Consider the following 7241-nt stretch of genomic DNA (forward strand, 5'->3'; position numbering starts at 1 on the left):
ACACTCGGATGAACTTTAGTCTCTCAGAGTTAAACCCTCAATGCAAAACATCAGACATTTCTGCTTGAAAAAGATAAACACATGTAGGAGTCAACTTAAAGTCTGAGAAAGCATTGCTGTCAGAAGCATTATGTATAAATTAAAGGTTAAATTAGAAGTTGAGCTTTATAGAGCCTGCTGGTTATATTCACTTATTTGATTGTGTTCACTTTTCGATTCATTTTGGACCAGTCGAGCAGCTGCAGTGAGTTTTGTGAGGGGGGTTATGGGACAGAGTGACCCCCACGAGTACATTCAAAAGGAAGGAGATGATGTGAGTGAACAAACTCAGGCTTCTTCAGTATTAGTCTGGAAACTCTTCACTCATCTGGGGAGAAAATAAGCAAGGACAACATAAGAATGTGCATCACATTCAAACACATTGTGCCTACTACTACTACTACTACTACTACTACTACTACTGTTACTGCGACTACTACTACTGTTACTACTACTACTACGACTACTACTACTGTTACTACTACTACTACTACTACTACTACTACTGTTACTACTACTAATACTACGACTAATATAAATAATTGATATCTTCTGGGTCCAGGCTACAAGGCTAATGACACCAATGACTCTCTCCAGGAAAAGTCGGGGCCCTGTATGCAGCTAGCCGTTTCAATTCCTGTCCTGCAAGTTTATAGAAAAAGAAAGGTGAGGCTGTGAAGAAACAATAGTAAACATGCAAACTTATCAAACTTAGCATACATTCCTCGTCAGCCTGTCCAAATAAATTGGGCAAAGAAAGCTTTAACCACATTAAACTTAGCTTTATTAAATGTCAGGTCTCTGTCAGGAAAAACATTTTTAATCAATGATTTTATTATTCGGCACAAACTGGACATTTTGTTTTTAACTGAAACTTGGTTAAATCAAGATAACAGTGCAGCTGTTCTTATTGAATCAACACCTCCCAACTTCAGTTTCATGAGCGAAACAAGAGCGCATAAGAAAGGAGGTGGAGTTGCTGTTTTATTTACTGATTCTCTTCAATGCAAGCAGATGCCCTTTGGTCATTTTAGTTATTTTGAATATGTGGCTCTTAATTCCACTCAAGCTTTATTCCTAAACATTTACAGACCACCTAAATACTGTGCAACCTTCTTTGATGAGTTTACTGAACTGCTGTCTGTAATCTGTATTGATTTTGACTGTGTTGTTATTGTTGGTGATTTTAATATCTATGTTGATAATCCCCAGGACAGAGAGTCTATAGAACTATGTGGTGTCCTTGATAACTATGATCTGACTCAGCATGTGACAGGACCCACCCACAACAGGGGGTACACTCTGGACCTAATCATCACCAAAGGTGTAAACATTTCCAAGGTTGCTGTGACTGATGTTGCACTCTCTGATCATTTCTGTGTTTTCTTTGAGAGTGCAATCTCCTTGCACACAAATGTCCAAACCAAGGTTGTGACAAAGCGTTACATCTCTGAAAACACCAGTGAACTATTTATTCAGAAGTTCTCCTCCACACCAGCCCTCTCTTGCCTCTCAGTCAATGAGCTTGTAGATGGCTTCAATTATAAAGTTAAAAATATTATTGATGCCAATGCACCCACTAAAGTGAAGGTTGTCTCGGGTAAGCAAAGATCTCCTTGGAGAAATGCTACGTTGGTCAAAATGGAGAAACGAGAGTGTCGGAAAGCTGAGCGCAGGTGGCGAAAAACTAATCTCCAGGTTCACTGTGACATCTATAAAGAGAGACTTCGCAATTATAATTTGGAACTTAGAAATGCAAGGCAGTCATTCTTCTCTGACATCATAACCAAAAACAAGAACAATACACGCGCCTTATTTGCTACCGTCAATAGGCTAACAAACCCTCCAGTGTCGGTAGCTGCTGAGCTCCAATCCACCTGGGCATGCAATCAATTTGCCTCCTTTTTTACTGACAAAATTCAGAAAATTAGACAAGCAGTCAGTGCCTCCACACCAACCACAGGATATGTGTTGTCCCGATCTCTGAATAACATCCATTCAAATATCATGACACAATTTCATTCAATCGACCGTAGAAGCCTAGAAGACATTATACAACATCTGGAGTCATCCTCCTGCTGCTTGGATATTCTACCAACACACTTTTTCAAAAATATTTCAAACTGCATGACCACTGATCTTTTACAAATTGTAAACACATCCCTTCTCTCAGGTGTCTTCCCACAAGCCCTAAAAACTGCAGTTATTAAACGGCTCCTAAAGAAGGTTAGTTTAGACTCCGCAACGATGAAAAATTATAGGCCAATATCAAACCTCCCATTTTTAAGTAAAATAATTGAAAAAGCGGTTTTCCAACAGCTGACCAACTTCTTGACCGTAAATAACTGCTTTGATGTTTTCCAGTCAGGCTTTCGACAGCACCACAGGACTGAAACTGCTCTTGTTAAGGTTTTCAACGACATCCACTTAAACATAGACAATGGCAGAAGTTCAGTCTTAGTGTTACTGGATCTCAGTGCTGCATTCGACACGGTCGACCATGCCATACTCCTAGAAAGACTAAAAATCTGGGTGGGACTCTCTGGCACAGCACTTAACTGGTTTGAATCCTACTTGAAGGGCCGAGAATACTTTGTGTCTGTAGCTGATTACACATCAGAGCTGACTAAAATGACATGTGGTGTTCCCCAAGGTTCAATACTGGGGCCTCTTCTGTTCAACATCTACATGCTTCCACTAGCTCAGATTATGGAAAACAACAAAGTGTGTTATCATAATTATGCAGACGACACACAAATCTACATAACTATGTCACCAGGGGACAATAATCCCATACAAGGGCTGGGTAACTGCATTGAACAAACCAACAACTGGATGTGCCAGAATTTTCTTCAGTTAAACAAAGATAAAACAGAAGTAATTGTTTTTGGTACCAAGGATGAACAATTGAAAATCACTGCTCAGCTTCAGTCACTGATGTTAAAACCCACAAACCAAGCCAGAAATCTAGGTGTAATTATGGATTCAGACGTCAACCTGAACAGCCATATCAAGACAATTACAAAATCAGCCTATTATCACCTGAAGAATATATCAAGGATTAGAGGACTTATGTCTCAACAGGATTTGGAAAAACTTGTCCACGCATTGATCTTCAGCAGACTGGACTACTGTAACGGTGCGTTTACAGGTATCTGTAAAAAGTCCGTCAGAAAGCTGTAGCAGATTCAGAACGCTGCAGCTCGAGTCCTCACTAAGACCAGGAGGGTGGATCACATCACTCCAGTTCTGAGGTCTTTGCACTGGCTTCCTGTCCAACAAAGAATTGACTTTAAAATCCTGCTGTTGGTTTACAAAGCACTGAATGGTTTGGGACCAAAATACATCTCCGATCTGCTACTACCTTATGAACCATCCCGACCCCTCAGGTCGTCTGGGACCGGTCTACTTTCTGTTCCCAGAGTCAGAACTAAACATGGAGAAGCAGCGTTCAGTTTTTCTGCTCCACATATCTGGAACAAAGTCCCAGAAAGCTGCAGGTCTGCTGAGACCCTCAGCTCATTTAAATCAAGATTGAAGACTTTTCTGTTTGCTGCTGCCTTTAATTGAACCACGTTCAATTAATATATTAATCAATTTCCTGCATTTCTGCATTTTACTACTGAATTTTATTTCTTACACTGTTTCTTTAATTGTTTTTAAATCTTCTTTTCTTTTGCCTTATGTTTTGATGCTTTTAATGGTTTTATGTGAAGCACTTTGAATTACCTTGTTGAAATGTGCTATACAAATAAACTTGCCTTGCCTTGCCTTACTACTACTACTACTATACTGCTACTACTACTGTTACTGTAACATCTAATACAACAACTTCTACAACATTAAATACAACTTCAACGACAACTTCTTCTATGTCTACCACAGCTACTATAAGAATGACTACAACAAGCTTGACTGGAGCCAGAATAATGTTTGGGGGTTGCCTGGCATTTTTTTTATTCTACAACACGTGTTGTTGTTTTTGGTTAGGAACTGTTAGAAATTGTTATAGCATATTTGGGACAATTTTCATGGTATTTTTTGTGACATACATTATGTATTTATTTTTATGACATTGTTTTATGGCATTATTGTGGCACACAATGGCATATACGATACTATGACGTTTTATGAGAACTGGACTGATGACGTGTTTTTTGGCATTCCATACCAGGACATTTCATGTTTATTTACATACTTATTGTACTTTGGCCTTTTTATTATTATTTCTTTTGAAGAAATCTACTGTGATATTTTTGTGGCATACTATATTATGACATGTTCAATGTCAATACAATTGTATTTCCTTTTTTTTGGTGACATGCTGTATTTTTATTGCACACCATACTATCTTTATCATTATTTTATGTCAAACCATACTATGACATTTTTATGACATTCCATGGCATTTTTTGTGACATACTACATCATATTTTTTTTCATGGCATACAACAGTATTATCAGTACGGTATTATTCTTTTAGTTTCCAGTCGTATACAGACGGCAGTGTATTTATGGTCCATCTCTCATCACCTTGATGTCATCGTCTCCATCCAGTCTGCTGCTCCTCCCCCAACACCTCGTGTGTTTTCGTCTCTGAGAACCAACAAAGAAGACAAAAGAAGATATTATTTCATCTTTAGGTATTCTGACGTTCTGGACATAAGAAACAATGATGTTCTGGGGAAGTGAAAATTGCACTGAATGATGGATGAATGTCTATTACAGACCATATCTAAAACACCATTTCACAGCTGTAAACGTAAACATTCCAAATGTTTCCCCACTTTATTTCCTGTCACAGATGAAGACATATCATCTCAGTTGGTCTGTATAATGTTCCTCTTCTTCCCAGATGTCGTGCATTGAGGCCGCATATCTACAAGTGTGCGACAAATAAAAGCAACTGTCTTGAAATGCAACACAACAGACTAACTGAGCAAATATCACACACACACACACACACACACACACACACACACACACACACACACACACACACACACACACACACACACCACTTGCTTCCAACAATGTTCCTGCAGATGTGGTGGGATGATTGAATCACTCAGTCGTATATCTATAATTGATCGGTCACAATGTCGTCCCTCGAGTGGGAGAAGATGTTATTGGAGAGGAGTGGATACAAGTGACTTTAGTTTCCAGGAAGCAAGAGAGTCTTTGTGAGTTTTTTGGCATTGACACACGCTCAGACGTCTCCAATATGTGTAATTTACATACAGCTGGCACAGCGTGGGTACACTCAGTTGTTATTTATGTCTACCAACATAGTATAGTGTGTAATATGGTCCGGATTTATTCCAGTGATCACAGTGCTATAATAAAATGTGTTACAGACTAAACATGGTTAATTAGCCACTGAAGAAACGATCAATATTCATCAACACATCTTTAAATCACTGAGTAAACTGATATGCCATTACTAACATTTTTCTGCCACTTGAAGTTAGATAATTGTGCTTATAATAGCAACATTACGGCAATGAGGCCATGACAGAAACAGGAGCATCGTGTACAGTAAATTAAAAGTGCGCCAAAACGAATAAAAGTGATGCTGAATATTTTAGACACGCAGAGATTAAAAAAAACATATTGATATTCAAGCAAGAGAAAATACATCAATAGAATCATGTATAACTATTGCACATTTAGTTTATATTATCGTTTGTATTGCACATTTCACAGTTGGTAATACACATTGTTCTGCACTTGTGATTATTGTCACTTCATGTTTCACCGTACATCCTCCGTCTTACATGCAATCAATACAAATAAAGTCATCTTTCAATAAATACACAAATGAAAGAATGACATTGCATTCCATTTAAAAGTACCTTCCTGCGCGCGCGTCGACCACCAGGTGGCGCTTGCAGTTCGCTGATGGCAGGAAGTGCGGCTGTGATAAACACGAAAAGAAGAGGGCGTGCAGCGCGCACTGAACTTTGCTTCCAAGTTAAAATCGGTTGTTTCGCTCCCAAACGTCTGTTGTCAAGCTGTTGGTTTCGATACCGGAATTCCCCCCCCCCCCTAAAACAAAGGCTGGATCCTCGCTTTAATTTGCAGTTTGACGTTACGTAACGAAAAAAAACGTTATTGTTGGTTATAAGATTAAATAATCCTTTATTAGTCACGCAGTGGGTAAATGATTTCTCGTGTAACAAACAGCAGCGTTCTGAGGAGAAGGAGAGAGGAAACAAGCGCAGGGAGGGTGGGAGGGAGGGAGGCGAGATATCTCCGGGGACGAGTTTAGGGATCGCGGGAAATGTAACCCTCCCTCTGCCAGACTGTACGGCACGAGAGACTGGCAGAACCTCCCACAAGCTCAAATGTCAAGGTCCTGAAATCCAGACCGTCCCCCTTCAACTCATCTCAACGCGGAGGCTCTAAACTTTCAAGGGTCAGGCGCGTCATCTGCCGCGTGTGTGTGTGTGCGTGCGTGTGCGTGTGCGTGTGCAGGCTGCAGAGGTGGAGCTTCATGATCCCGCTGTCTGCAGCGTGTGTGAGCAGGAACAGGCTTCTCTGGCCTTGAGACGTTTTATCAAAAGAAAGAAGACACAACTGCAGCTCCAAACACTGAAGGGCAGACTAAACACACACACACACACACACACCTGATCTGCGCAGTAAGTGAAGGGTTCAAACTCTTAATATTCTCCAACTGACAACTTATACAACACAATATTATAGTTATTCCTGTGAATCGGTCGGATTCACAGGAATAACTATAATATTGTGTTCTGTCACAGGAGCGTGTGCACTGTGGGGGAGTTTCCATGCCGTGCACTGGATTTAGGAGGAACTACTTGGTTGAGATGTGTGTGGGTCACAGCAACCTGGGGTTGCCTTAGCAACCACTAAGGAACGGGGAGTTGCCTTGGCAACAGATGAAATGAGGAGTTACCCTGACAAAAACAGCAACAGGAACTCATTTAGAAAGACCTCGCTGTCCTTTTTCAGACAGATAGCTGCAGACGTGATGGGCACCGCATTAACACGGTGAAGAGGACAATGTTGTGCTGGAGTCAACCCCCCCCCCCCCCCAAATAAACACTCATCCATATGCTGATGCCAGCATCCTCTTCACCACTCAGCTACAGCTGTGTTTATGTTCACACCACGAAGTACCAGAAACAGAAGTCTAGCCTTTGTTTTGATTGGGAAAAAAACAAAGACTCACAAGG

Source organism: Melanostigma gelatinosum (assembly GCF_949748355.1).
Source record: "Melanostigma gelatinosum genome assembly, chromosome: 5".
Classification (NCBI taxonomy): Eukaryota; Metazoa; Chordata; class Actinopteri; order Perciformes; family Zoarcidae; genus Melanostigma; species Melanostigma gelatinosum.